We start from the raw sequence: 13,427 nt of genomic DNA on the forward strand, positions 1-13,427 counted from the left end.
CAGATGTGAAAGAAGGTCCCTCTCTCAGCGCCAAGGTTCCTGCTCTTATACTACTCTGGGCCGCCTTCCTGCAAGGAGGCGACTCTGCCTAATCTGTATGATAACGTGTGACCTTGTCGTCTTAACTGAGAGCGAATTCTACATATGTGCAAAGGGTGTCATAGAGAAGAGAAAGCTAATAAAGCAAGAGAAGGGTTGCAGCGATATAACGGCATAGCTCAAGCTACCCAGCTAAACACATGTGCCAAAGAGGCCTATTCTAACAAACCGTTGGTGAGAATGGCTAGAGATAGACTCTTATTGTTCCTCCCCACGGAAATCTTTAGTAAAAGGCGAACGATTTATTCGATCTGAAGAGAAAAAAGAATGAGCTGATAATCTGGGTGAAAACGGGCCACCCCACTGCTGGTCTCACCAAATTCACAGGCGGTCTCACACTCAAATTGCAGCAACCATTCCTTCTAATACAAACAATAGACGTTCATAGATTTACTATACTTAGAAGGCCTCAACCTAAATAGAAGGTTTAAACGAACGAGTATTTTGTGTTCATTAATGTCTTTTTTACTTAAAACATTGTTGGCGCACAGGATTGTAGGTACCTGATCGAACACATTCTTTCAAACAGCGATTGGGCGTCTATTTTGAGTATTGAAGGTAAAAACAGTTGTATGTCTTGGTACGTGTACTTTTGATATCAGAGAATGGGAAATGATCCCATATCTGTGTTTTATTTGAAAACATGTGATTTCATAACGACACAAATCGGGAAAGAAAATACGATCGTAATTTCTCAAATGATTTCTCAAATTTCAGAAGTGCTCTATATCTCTCGTGTCGCAAATAATTGAGGCTTTTGTCGTTGCAGTGGAGGTGAATTTGGAGTGTAATTCACCTCCACTGCGACGGTGGCGTTCGAGATTTGACATTTGAATATAAATCTGTCCGTTACATTCCGATTGGTAGCGAATATGACATGGACCTGAGGACTGCATTTTAGTGATGAACGAATTCTGATTAATATCATAGCCGGTTTGGGCGTGCCCTTTCAGGGTCATATTTTGTTTCTACCGCTGCCTCGTGGCAGCCAGGCCTAAAAAAAGATGGGAACACCTGAAGGAGGGAGTTTCACCAAGATGAATTTGGAAGAACTTTATGAAATAAAGTTGATGTTAAAACATAGGTGGACGTAATGTCTGGAAGCCTGCGTTCAACAGAAGGCTGTTTGGCAACAGTGAACAACGGACAAATTCAGCAAGGTAATTTACTGACGCCATGACCCAGATTCGTTCCGGTGATGCTACGGCCACAACACTATACGATCATGACCAATATGCAATCGCATACAATAAGTTTAGGGTCTTTTCTTTAGGATCTTCAGCCAAGACACCCATGAAAGAATGTTGATGTTAAAATGTCGGTGGAACTATCCAACTGTGCAGATCCGATGATCCCAAAGATTTGGGGTGAGACAACATTGAAAAAACGTTTTGCTTTGTTTACAGTGTCACTTATTTTGTGGCTTACCTTTTCTTCGTTACACATCTAAAGTATCGTATCATTTTACCTTGCGGCTTATACTACACCGTACATACCATATCACGTCGCCTATTCAACTCATGCATGAGATGCGATCGCTGAAATATTTAGGCGATGGGTTGCTACTCCATTGTGCTCTCCACTCATCATTTCATATCACATCCTCGTCGGTTTCACATTCACATCCAAAGTATCTTGGCACAACATACGTAACATGACTTATCAACACAAGACGAGGTGGCCGAGAGGTTAAGGCGATGGATTGCTAATTCGTTGTGCTCTGCACGCATGGGTTCAAATCCCATCCTTGTCGAAGGCTTGCTTTGAGAGAATATTTGCCACAAACTAAACAGGAAAGAGGGTTCTTACCTGTGTATGTGTTTTGAACTGTTGCTTCTCTGAGAATCTTTGACCACAAACTGAGCAGGCAAAAGGTTTTTCTCACCAGTGTGGGTTCTTGTGTGTCTTTTGAAGTTTCCCATCTCTGAGAATCTTTGGCCACAAACTGAGTAAGAAAAAGGCTTTTCACCTGTGTGTGTTCTTGCATGTGTTTCTAAATTTACCTTCTGAGAGAATCTTTGGCCACAAACTGAGCAGGAAAAAGGGTTCTTACGAGTGTGGGTTGTTGTGTGTCTTTTCAAGCTTCCTTTCTCTGAGAATCTTTGGCCACAAGCTGAGCAGGAAACATTTTTTTCACCTGTGTGTGTTCTTCCATGTGTTTTTAAGTTTACCTTCTGGGAGAATCTTTGAAATTCTGCTGGAATGTAATGGGGTCAGCTGGTCTACTATGGGGCTCATTGGTGCAGGGGAATGATTCTCGCCTAGGGTTCTTTGATTGCCCGGGTTAAACTCCCGGACGAGCTCTTCTTTGAAACACTGTTGTCTATCGTTGTGTGGAGTCAAAGTCAAAGTCAAAGTCAGCTTTATTGTCAATTTCTCCACATGCCAAAGACACACAAAGAAACCGAAATTCCGTTCCCCCCTATCCCACGGTGACAAGACATGGCTCACAACAGACAAACAAGTAAACAAGTATAACAAAAGCGTGCTGAATAAATAATGAATAAATAACACAACAATAATAAATAAATAAATAAATAAATAAATAAATAAATAAATAAATAAATAAATAAATAAATAAGAGGAGCAGAAAAAAAAGGAGCAAGTGCGCGTACAGCAGACATTCCCGAAAATAGCGCAACAGTGCCGCACGCTACGCAGAAGGGGGTAGCGAGTTCAGGGCCCTAACAGCCTGGAGAAAGAAGCTGTTGGCGAGTCTGGTGGTGCGGGAGCGCAGGCTCCTGTACCTCTTCCCAGAGGGCAGAAGGTCAAACAAAGAGTGAGCCGGGTGACTCACATCTCTGGCAATCGAGGTTGCCTTGCGGGCGAGATGGGAGGTGTAAATGTCCTTCAGGGAGGGGAGCGAAGCACCAATAGTCTTACCAGCCGTATTCACTATGCGCTGCAGGGCCTTCAAGTTCTGTTCAGTGCAGTTACCACCCCAGACAGCGATGCAACTGGTGAGGACGCTCTCAATGGTGCCATGGTAGAATGTAGACAGGACTGCCTGAGGAGCACATGCACGCCTGAGCTTCCGCAGGAAGTACAGGCGGCGCTGAGCTTTCTTTGCCAGTGACGAGGTGTTTGCGGACCAGGAGAGGTCCTCACTGATGTGCACCCCCAGGAACTTGGTGCAGCTCACCCTCTCCACCACAGCACCGTCGATGATCAGCGGCAGGTGTGTTGTGTGACCCTTCCGGAAGTCAACAATGATTTCCTTGGTCTTATTGACGTTCAGCAGGAGGTTGTTGTCCCTGCACCACGTGGTCAGAAGGTCAACTTCCGACCTGTACCGAGTCTCGTCGCCTTTCGTGATGAGACCCACCAGAGTCGTGTCGTCAGCAAACTTCACTATGTGGTTGTCGCTGTAGGTCGCAGTGCAGTCATGCGTCAGCAGGGTGAAGAGCAATGGACTGAGCACGCAGCCCTGGGGGGCCCCCGTGCTCAGCGTGATGCTGGCGGAGATTTTGTCGCCAACACGCACCACCTGAGGCCTCTGACAGAGGAAGTCCAGTATCCAGTTGCAGAGGGAGGTACTGAGGCCCAGCTCATCGAGTTTGCAGATGAGTCGCTGCGGCACAATGGTGTTGAAGGCAGAGCTGAAGTCCACAAACAGCAACCTCACATATGAGTCCTTTCTCATATGACAGGCCAATGTTACACAGAATGTACCATGGTCTGCAAGCTTTCTTTGAGGCTCGTTGGTCTAGGGCAGGGGTGTCAAACTCATTTTTGTCGCGGGCTACATTGTAGTCAAAGTTTCCCTCGATGGGCCATTATGACTGTCAACCCAAATAAATAAACGCCTCATATTATATACAGTATAAGCTACAAAACAAACTGACAAATAATTGCTTTTTCAAATCAGACTCGTGGAAACTTTTCACATATTTCAAAAATAATTTTAAGAAGATTCTTAAAAGTTCCGACAATTTGCAATGTTAGTATGACATAGATTTAATGCACAATTTGTCGTTGCGGGCCACAGAAAATGATACGGTGGGCCATAACTGGCCCCCGGGCCTCGAGTTTGACACCAGTGGTCTAGGGGTATGAATCTTGCTTTGGGTGTGAGAGGTCTGGGGTTTAACTCCCAGATGATCCCTTCGTTAAAACATTGCTGTTGATCAACTAGCCCCATTTCATCTGAGGTGCATGTCACATGGGCTGTCAATTGAAACGAAACAGGTTGTGTTCATTTACCTTGGGTCTCTTGAATCTGTTGTTTCGATTCTCATCACTTGAATCTGCCGTCATGTGTCATCCATTGCGCCACTCACCCTACAAGACTGTATCGACTGTAAACTTGTGTGGAAAACTGTCATTGTCCAAAGGAAGGCTGTTTAGCAACAGTGACCAGCAGACAAATTCAACAAGGTCATTTGATTATACCATAACCCGGATTCGAATCGAACATTAACCACTACACGATCATGGCCTGTACGCAGTAGCGTTAATTAGATGCACATGTTGGCCATGATCGTATAGTGGTTAGTACTCTGCGTTGTGGCTGCAGCAACCCCGGTTCGAATCCGAGTCATGGCACACTCCAATTACTGTGTGGAATTTGTCCCTTTCTTACTATTGCTAAACAGCCATCTTTTGGACAATGACGATTTTCCACACGTTTGCGGTCGATAGCCTTAACTTGTAGGGCGAGTGGCGCAATGGATAAAGCATCATGGCGTATTCAAATAATGTCACCCATTTTTTATTTTCATTTTTTGCAAAAGCTTACAAGCCACATATTCCCGTGGGGCTCGTGGAGCAATGGATAACGAACGCATCTGTCTACAGATCAGAAGATTCCAGGACTCCTGGCCAGCTCACATGCCATTTTGTGGTCAACATTAGCTATGTGTAATTTCTGTGAACTATTGGGTTGAAGTAACTCACAGACACTGTCAACCAATAGTCTTTCCAATTTTGTCTCATCTCGAGACTTAGGGATCATCGGATCTGCGTAGTTATTGGATAGTTCCACCAACATTTTAACATCAACAATCTTTCATGGTCTGCTTGAGTGTCGTGGCTGAAGATCCTAGAGAAAAGACCCTAAACATGCAACTGCATGTTGGCCATAATATAGCATTGAGGCGGCTGCAACCCCAGTTTGAATCTGGTTAATAGCCGAATGAACTTGTTGCAGTTATTTTTTATTCACCCTCAACAGTCTTAAGTTGGACCATGACAAATTTACATACACGCAAGCTTACAGAAAATGACAACTTCCCGTGGGGCTAGTGGCTCGTTCCTTGCTCTGAACGGACAGCCAAAACGATTCCTAACACTTACTAATCAAGTCCTAACCAATTCCTGTGTGTGTATGGGGGAGGGGGGGGGGGCAAAGGAACCAATCAGATGGCCCGAATCCATGCATGGCCGATGACGGCAGTGATCAACACAGTGATATTTGAGAATTGAAATGAAGTTTATAGGATTTGCAGACAGTGTACAATCATTATTTAAACAAAAGTAGGCAGGCGCATACATTTGGAAACCCCAACAGAAAAATGACATCAATATTTAGTAGTTCCTCCTTTTGCAGAAATAACAGCCTCTGAACCAGTGGTTCTTAACCTGGATTCGGTCAAACTCTAGGGGTTCGGTGAGTCGGTCTCAGGGGTTTAGCAGAGCCTCCCTCCACTGCGGAGGTCCGAACACACCTGATTTATAAATTCGTGATAACGCATATCTGAACTGGTCTCGCAAAGGCAACAGCAGAAGTACTACTGATTTGCTGGTATATCATTTGTCGTGAATTCATGCATTGTGTTGGTTTTATTCTTTCAACAAGGTGGTGTCCATGCACTTCTGCATAAGTTCCGCTCTAGTCTTCTGGCCCAACTCTTTCGTACATATGATGACCATGGAAAGTTCTTTGCGAATGATCAATCTTTGCCTTTCATGTTCATCGGGACTACCCTTTTAATAGGTACCTACACTGTGTATTTGGATAGAGACTGCTGAAAGGGGACACATATATGCCTCGTGAACTACATGCATTACTGCGGGTGAAGAAGAGTGAACAAATAAGTCAGCAGACAAGCTTGCCGATTTATTAGTGCCCAGAAGAGCAGCACTCTGTTCCGTACTGTAACCTGCTAGGTTTGTTCCCGGTTCTTTATCTTTAATGCTCGATATGCTAACAGCAATTACCAAGAGGCAGCCTTCACAGTTTAACTCTTTAATGTATGCCAGAATGATCGATGCACAGCTGTGGAGCCCTTTCTGCCAGATGCGAAAGAAGGTCCCTCTCTCAGCGCCAAGGTTCCTGCTCTTATACTACTCTGGGCCGCCTTCCTGCAAGGAGGCGACTCTGCCTAATCTGTATGATAACGTGTGACCTTGTCGTCTTAACTGAGAGCGAATTCTACATATGTGCAAAGGGTGTCATAGAGAAGAGAAAGCTAATAAAGCAAGAGAAGGGTTGCAGCGATATAACGGCATAGCTCAAGCTACCCAGCTAAACACATGTGCCAAAGAGGCCTATTCTAACAAACCGTTGGTGAGAATGGCTAGAGATAGACTCTTATTGTTCCTCCCCACGGAAATCTTTAGTAAAAGGCGAACGATTTATTCGATCTGAAGAGAAAAAAGAATGAGCTGATAATCTGGGTGAAAACGGGCCACCCCACTGCTGGTCTCACCAAATTCACAGGCGGTCTCACACTCAAATTGCAGCAACCATTCCTTCTAATATAAACAATAGACGTTCATAGATTTACTATACTTAGAAGGCCTCAACCTAAATAGAAGGTTTAAACGAACGAGTATTTTGTGTTCATTAATGTCTTTTTTACTTAAAACATTGTTGGCGCACAGGATTGTAGGTACCTGATCGAACACATTCTTTCAAACAGCGATTGGGCGTCTATTTTGAGTATTGAAGGTAAAAACAGTTGTATGTCTTGGTACGTGTACTTTTGATATCAGAGAATGGCAAATGATCCCATATCTGTGTTTTATTTGAAAACATGTGATTTCATAACGACACAAATCGGGAAAGAAAATACGATCGTAATTTCTCAAATGATTTCTCAAATTTCAGAAGTGCTCTATATCTCTCGTGTCGCAAATAATTGAGGCTTTTGTCGTTGCAGTGGAGGTGAATTTGGAGTGTAATTCACCTCCACTGCGACGGTGGCGTTCGAGATTTGACATTTGAATATAAATCTGTCCGTTACATTCCGATTGGTAGCGAATATGACATGGACCTGAGGACTGCATTTTAGTGATGAACGAATTCTGATTAATATCATAGCCGGTTTGGGCGTGCCCTTTCAGGGTCATATTTTGTTTCTACCGCTGCCTCGTGGCAGCCAGGCCTAAAAAAAGATGGGAACACCTGAGGGAGGGAGTTTCACCAAGATGAATTTGGAAGAACTTTATGAAATAAAGTTGATGTTAAAACATAGGTGGACGTAATGTCTGGAAGCCTGCGTTCAACAGAAGGCTGTTTGGCAGCAGTGAACAACGGACAAATTCAGCAAGGTAATTTACTGACGCCATGACCCAGATTCGTTCCGGTGATGCTACGGCCACAACACTATACGATCATGACCAATATGCAATCGCATACAATAAGTTTAGGGTCTTTTCTTTAGGATCTTCAGCCAAGACACCCATGAAAGAATGTTGATGTTAAAATGTCGGTGGAACTATCCAACTGTGCAGATCCGATGATCCCAAAGATTTGGGGTGAGACAACATTGAAAAAACGTTTTGCTTTGTTTACAGTGTCACTTATTTTGTGGCTTACCTTTTCTTCGTTACACATCTAAAGTATCGTATCATTTTACCTTGCGGCTTATACTACACCGTACATACCATATCACGTCGCCTATTCAACTCATGCATGAGATGCGATCGCTGAAATATTTAGGCGATGGGTTGCTACTCCATTGTGCTCTCCACTCATCATTTCATATCACATCCTCGTCGGTTTCACATTCACATCCAAAGTATCTTGGCACAACATACGTAACATGACTTATCAACACAAGACGAGGTGGCCGAGAGGTTAAGGCGATGGATTGCTAATTCGTTGTGCTCTGCACGCATGGGTTCAAATCCCATCCTTGTCGAAGGCTTGCTTTGAGAGAATATTTGCCACAAACTAAACAGGAAAGAGGGTTCTTACCTGTGTATGTGTTTTGAACTGTCGCTTCTCTGAGAATCTTTGACCACAAACTGAGCAGGCAAAAGGTTTTTCTCACCAGTGTGGGTTCTTGTGTGTCTTTTGAAGTTTCCCATCTCTGAGAATCTTTGGCCACAAACTGAGTAAGAAAAAGGCTTTTCACCTGTGTGTGTTCTTACATGTGTTTCTAAATTTACCTTCTGAGAGAATCTTTGGCCACAAACTGAGCAGGAAAAAGGGTTCTTACCAGTGTGGGTTGTTGTGTGTCTTTTCAAGCTTCCTTTCTCTGAGAATCTTTGGCCACAAGCTGAGCAGGAAACATTTTTTTCACCTGTGTGTGTTCTTCCATGTGTTTTTAAGTTTACCTTCTGGGAGAATCTTTGAAATTCTGCTGGAATGTAATGGGGTCAGCTGGTCTACTATGGGGCTCATTGGTGCAGGGGAATGATTCTCGCCTAGGGTTCTTTGATTGCCCGGGTTAAACTCCCGGACGAGCTCTTCTTTGAAACACTGTTGTCTATCGTTGTGTGGAGTCAAAGTCAAAGTCAAAGTCAGCTTTATTGTCAATTTCTCCACATGCCAAAGACACACAAAGAAACCGAAATTTCGTTCCCCCCTATCCCACGGTGACAAGACATGGCTCACAACAGACAAACAAGTAAACAAGTATAACAAAAGCGTGCTGAATAAATAATGAATAAATAACACAACAATAATAAATAAATAAATAAATAAATAAATAAATAAATAAATAAATAAATAAATAAATAAATAAATAAATAAATAAATAAATAAATAAGAGGAGCAGAAAAAAAAGGAGCAAGTGCGCGTACAGCAGACATTCCCGAAAATAGCGCAACAGTGCCGCACGCTACGCAGAAGGGGGTAGCGAGTTCAGGGCCCTAACAGCCTGGAGAAAGAAGCTGTTGGCGAGTCTGGTGGTGCGGGAGCGCAGGCTCCTGTACCTCTTCCCAGAGGGCAGAAGGTCAAACAAAGAGTGAGCCGGGTGACTCACATCTCTGGCAATCGAGGTTGCCTTGCGGGCGAGATGGGAGGTGTAAATGTCCTTCAGGGAGGGGAGCGAAGCACCAATAGTCTTACCAGCCGTATTCACTATGCGCTGCAGGGCCTTCAAGTTCTGTTCAGTGCAGTTACCACCCCAGACAGCGATGCAACTGGTGAGGACGCTCTCAATGGTGCCATGGTAGAATGTAGACAGGACTGCCTGAGGAGCACATGCACGCCTGAGCTTCCGCAGGAAGTACAGGCGGCGCTGAGCTTTCTTTGCCAGTGACGAGGTGTTTGCGGACCAGGAGAGGTCCTCACTGATGTGCACCCCCAGGAACTTGGTGCAGCTCACCCTCTCCACCACAGCACCGTCGATGATCAGCGGCAGGTGTGTTGTGTGACCCTTCCGGAAGTCAACAATGATTTCCTTGGTCTTATTGACGTTCAGCAGGAGGTTGTTGTCCCTGCACCACGTGGTCAGAAGGTCAACTTCCGACCTGTACCGAGTCTCGTCGCCTTTCGTGATGAGACCCACCAGAGTCGTGTCGTCAGCAAACTTCACTATGTGGTTGTCGCTGTAGGTCGCAGTGCAGTCATGCGTCAGCAGGGTGAAGAGCAATGGACTGAGCACGCAGCCCTGGGGGGCCCCCGTGCTCAGCGTGATGCTGGCGGAGATTTTGTCGCCAACACGCACCACCTGAGGCCTCTGACAGAGGAAGTCCAGTATCCAGTTGCAGAGGGAGGTACTGAGGCCCAGCTCATCGAGTTTGCAGATGAGTCGCTGCGGCACAATGGTGTTGAAGGCAGAGCTGAAGTCCACAAACAGCAACCTCACATATGAGTCCTTTCTCATATGACAGGCCAATGTTACACAGAATGTACCATGGTCTGCAAGCTTTCTTTGAGGCTCGTTGGTCTAGGGCAGGGGTGTCAAACTCATTTTTGTCGCGGGCCACATTGTAGTCAAAGTTTCCCTCGATGGGCCATTATGACTGTCAACCCAAATAAATAAACGCCTCATATTATATACAGTATAAGCTACAAAACAAACTGACAAATAATTGCTTTTTCAAATCAGACTCGTGGAAACTTTTCACATATTTCAAAAATAATTTTAAGAAGATTCTTAAAAGTTCCGACAATTTGCAATGTTAGTATGACATAGATTTAATGCACAATTTGTCGTTGCGGGCCACAGAAAATGATACGGTGGGCCATAACTGGCCCCGGGCCTCGAGTTTGACACCAGTGGTCTAGGGGTATGAATCTTGCTTTGGGTGTGAGAGGTCTGGGGTTTAACTCCCAGATGATCCCTTCGTTAAAACATTGCTGTTGATCAACTAGCCCCATTTCATCTGAGGTGCATGTCACATGGGCTGTCAATTGAAACGAAACGGGTTGTGTTCATTTACCTTGGGTCTCTTGAATCTGTTGTTTCGATTCTCATCACTTGAATCTGCCGTCATGTGTCATCCATTGCGCCACTCACCCTACAAGACTGTATCGACTGTAAACTTGTGTGGAAAACTGTCATTGTCCAAAGGAAGGCTGCTTAGCAACAGTGACCAGCAGACAAATTCATCAAAGTAATTTGATTATACCATAACCCGGATTCGAATGGAACACAACCATTAACCACTACACGATCATGGCCTGTATGCAGTAGCGTTAAATAAGTTGCGCATATTGGCCATGATCATATAGTGGTTAGTACTCGGTGTTGTGGCTGCAGCAACCCTGGTTCGAATCAGGGTCATGGCATACTCAAATAACTATGTGGAATTTGTCCCTTGCTCACTATTGCTGAACAGCCATCTTTTGGACAATGACGATTTTCCTCACGTTTGCGGTCGATAGCCTTAACTTGTAGGGCGAATGGCGCAATGGATAAAGCATCATGGCATATTCAAATAATGTCACCCATTTTTTTTTTGTTTTTCATTTTTGCAAAAGTGTTACACACAAGTTTATAAGCCACATATTCCTGTGGGGCTCGTGGAGCAATGGATAACGCATCTGTCTACAAATCAAAAGATTCCAGGACTCCTGGCCAGCTCACATACCATTTTGTGGTCAACATTAGCTATGTGTAATTTATGTGAACTTTTGGGTTGAAGTAACTCACAGACACCATCAAAAAATAGTCTTTCCAATTTTGTCTGATCTCAAGTCTTAGGAATCATCGGATCTGCGTAGTTATTGGATAGTTCAACCAACATTTTAACATCGACATTCTTTCATGGTCTGCCTGGGTGTCGTGGCTGAAGTTCCTAGAGAAAAGACCCTAAACATGCAACTGCATATTGGCCATAATATAGCAATGAGGCGGCTGCAACCCCAGTTTGAATCTGGTTAATAGCAGAATAAACTTGTTGCAGTTATTTTTTATTCACCCTAAACAGTCTTACGTTGGACCATGACAAATTTACATACACACAAGCTTACAAAAAATTACAACTTCCCGTGGGGCTAGTGGCTTGTTTCTTGCTCTGAACAGACAGGCAAAACGATTCCTAGCATTTACTAATCAAGTCCTAACCAATTCCTGTGTGTATGGGGGGGCAAAGGAACCAATCAGATGGCCCGAATCCATGCATGGCGGATGATGGCAGTGATCAACACAGATATTTGAGAAGTGAAATGAAGTTTATAGGATTTGCAGACAGGGTGCAATCATTATTTAAACAAAAGTAGGCAGGTGCATACATTTGGAAACTCCAACAGAAAAATGACAGCAATATTTAGTAGATCCTCCTTTTGCAGAAATAACTGCCTCTAAACCAGTGGTTCTTAACCTGGATTTTGTCAAACTCTAGGGGTTCGGTGAGTCGGTCTCAGGGGTTCAGCAGAGCCTCCACTGCGGAGGTCCGAACACACCAGATTTATAAATTCGTGATAAAGCATATCTGAACTGGTCTCGCAAAGGCAATAGCAGAAGTCACACCGATTTGGTGGTATGTCATTTGTCGTGAATTCATGCATTGTGTTGGTTTTATTCTTTCAGCAAGGTGGTGTTCATGCACTTCTGCATGAGTTCCGCTCTATTCTGGCCCAACTCTTTCGGTGCAGCCGTTGTACATGTGATGACCCTGGAAAGTTCTTGGCGAATTATCCATCTTTGCCTTTCATGTTCATCGGGTCTACCATTTTAATAGGTATCTACACTGTGTATTTGGATAGAGACTGCTGAAAGGGGAAGCATATATGCCTCGTGAACTATATTTATTACTGCGGGTGAAGAAGAGTGAACAAATAAGTCATCAGACAAGTTTGCCGATTTATTAGTGCCCAGAAGAGCAGCACTCTGTTCCGTACTGTAACCTGTTAGGTTTGATCCCAGTTCTTTATCTTTAATGCTCGATATGCTAACAGTAATTACCAAGAGGCAGCCTTCACAGTTTAACTATTTGATGTATGCCAGAATGATCGATGCACAGCTGTGGAGCCCTTTCTGCGAGATGCGAAAGAAGGTCCCTCTCCCAGCGCCAAGGTTCCTGCTCTTATACTACTCTGGGCCGCCTTTCTGCAAGGAGGCGACTCTGCCTAGCCTGTGTGATGACGTGTGACCTTGTAGTCTTAACTGAGAGCGACTTCTACATATGTGCAAAGGGTGTCATAGAGAAGAGAAAGCTAATAAAGCAAGAGAAGGGTTGCAGCGATATAACGGCATAGCTCAAGCTACCCAGCTAATCACATGTGCCAAAGAGGCCTATTCTAACAAACCGTTGCTGAGAATGGGTAGACGGGGAAGCCTGTAAGTGAGTCCGTCACTCGCATACTCCATCGCTTCTCGGCCTTTTGGCTAAAATCAAGTGTAGTCTCGGTTCTTGGGTTTGAGGGATTAAGAGAGCTGATCATAGAAGAGAGAATTTTAACCATAAAAGTGGTGCCAAAGAGGCCTATTCTAACAAACCGTTGGTGAGAATGGGTAGAGATAGACTCTTATTGTTCCTCCCCACGGAAATCTTTAGTAAAAGGCGAAAGATTTATTCCATCTGAAAAGAAAGAGAGATCTGATAATCTGGGTCAAAACGGGCCACGTCACTGCTGGTCTCACCAAATTCACAGGCGGTCTCACACTCAAATTGTAGCAACCAGTCCTTCTAATACAAACAATAGACGTTGATAGATTTACTATACTTACAAGGACTCAACCTAAATAGAAGGTTTAAACAAGTAT

General features: G+C 44.2%; 3 non-coding genes across 3 annotated transcripts; all 3 read right to left on the reverse strand.

The window, feature by feature from the left end:
* Window positions 1-258: 258 nt before the first annotated feature.
* LOC125966051 (U5 spliceosomal RNA) lies at window positions 259-370 on the reverse strand. The gene has a single exon (XR_007480030.1). It is a non-coding gene; the product is annotated as a U5 spliceosomal RNA (small nuclear RNA).
* Window positions 371-6,592: 6,222 nt separating this feature from the next.
* On the reverse strand, window positions 6,593-6,704 carry LOC125966052 (U5 spliceosomal RNA). The gene has a single exon (XR_007480031.1). It is a non-coding gene; the product is annotated as a U5 spliceosomal RNA (small nuclear RNA).
* Window positions 6,705-13,150: 6,446 nt separating this feature from the next.
* LOC125966043 (U5 spliceosomal RNA) lies at window positions 13,151-13,260 on the reverse strand. Its single transcript, XR_007480022.1, has one exon. It is a non-coding gene; the product is annotated as a U5 spliceosomal RNA (small nuclear RNA).
* Between the last annotated feature and the right edge of the window lie 167 nt (window positions 13,261-13,427).

This window comes from Syngnathus scovelli, unplaced genomic scaffold (genome assembly GCF_024217435.2).
Source record: "Syngnathus scovelli strain Florida unplaced genomic scaffold, RoL_Ssco_1.2 HiC_scaffold_30, whole genome shotgun sequence".
NCBI lineage: Eukaryota > Metazoa > Chordata > Actinopteri > Syngnathiformes > Syngnathidae > Syngnathus > Syngnathus scovelli.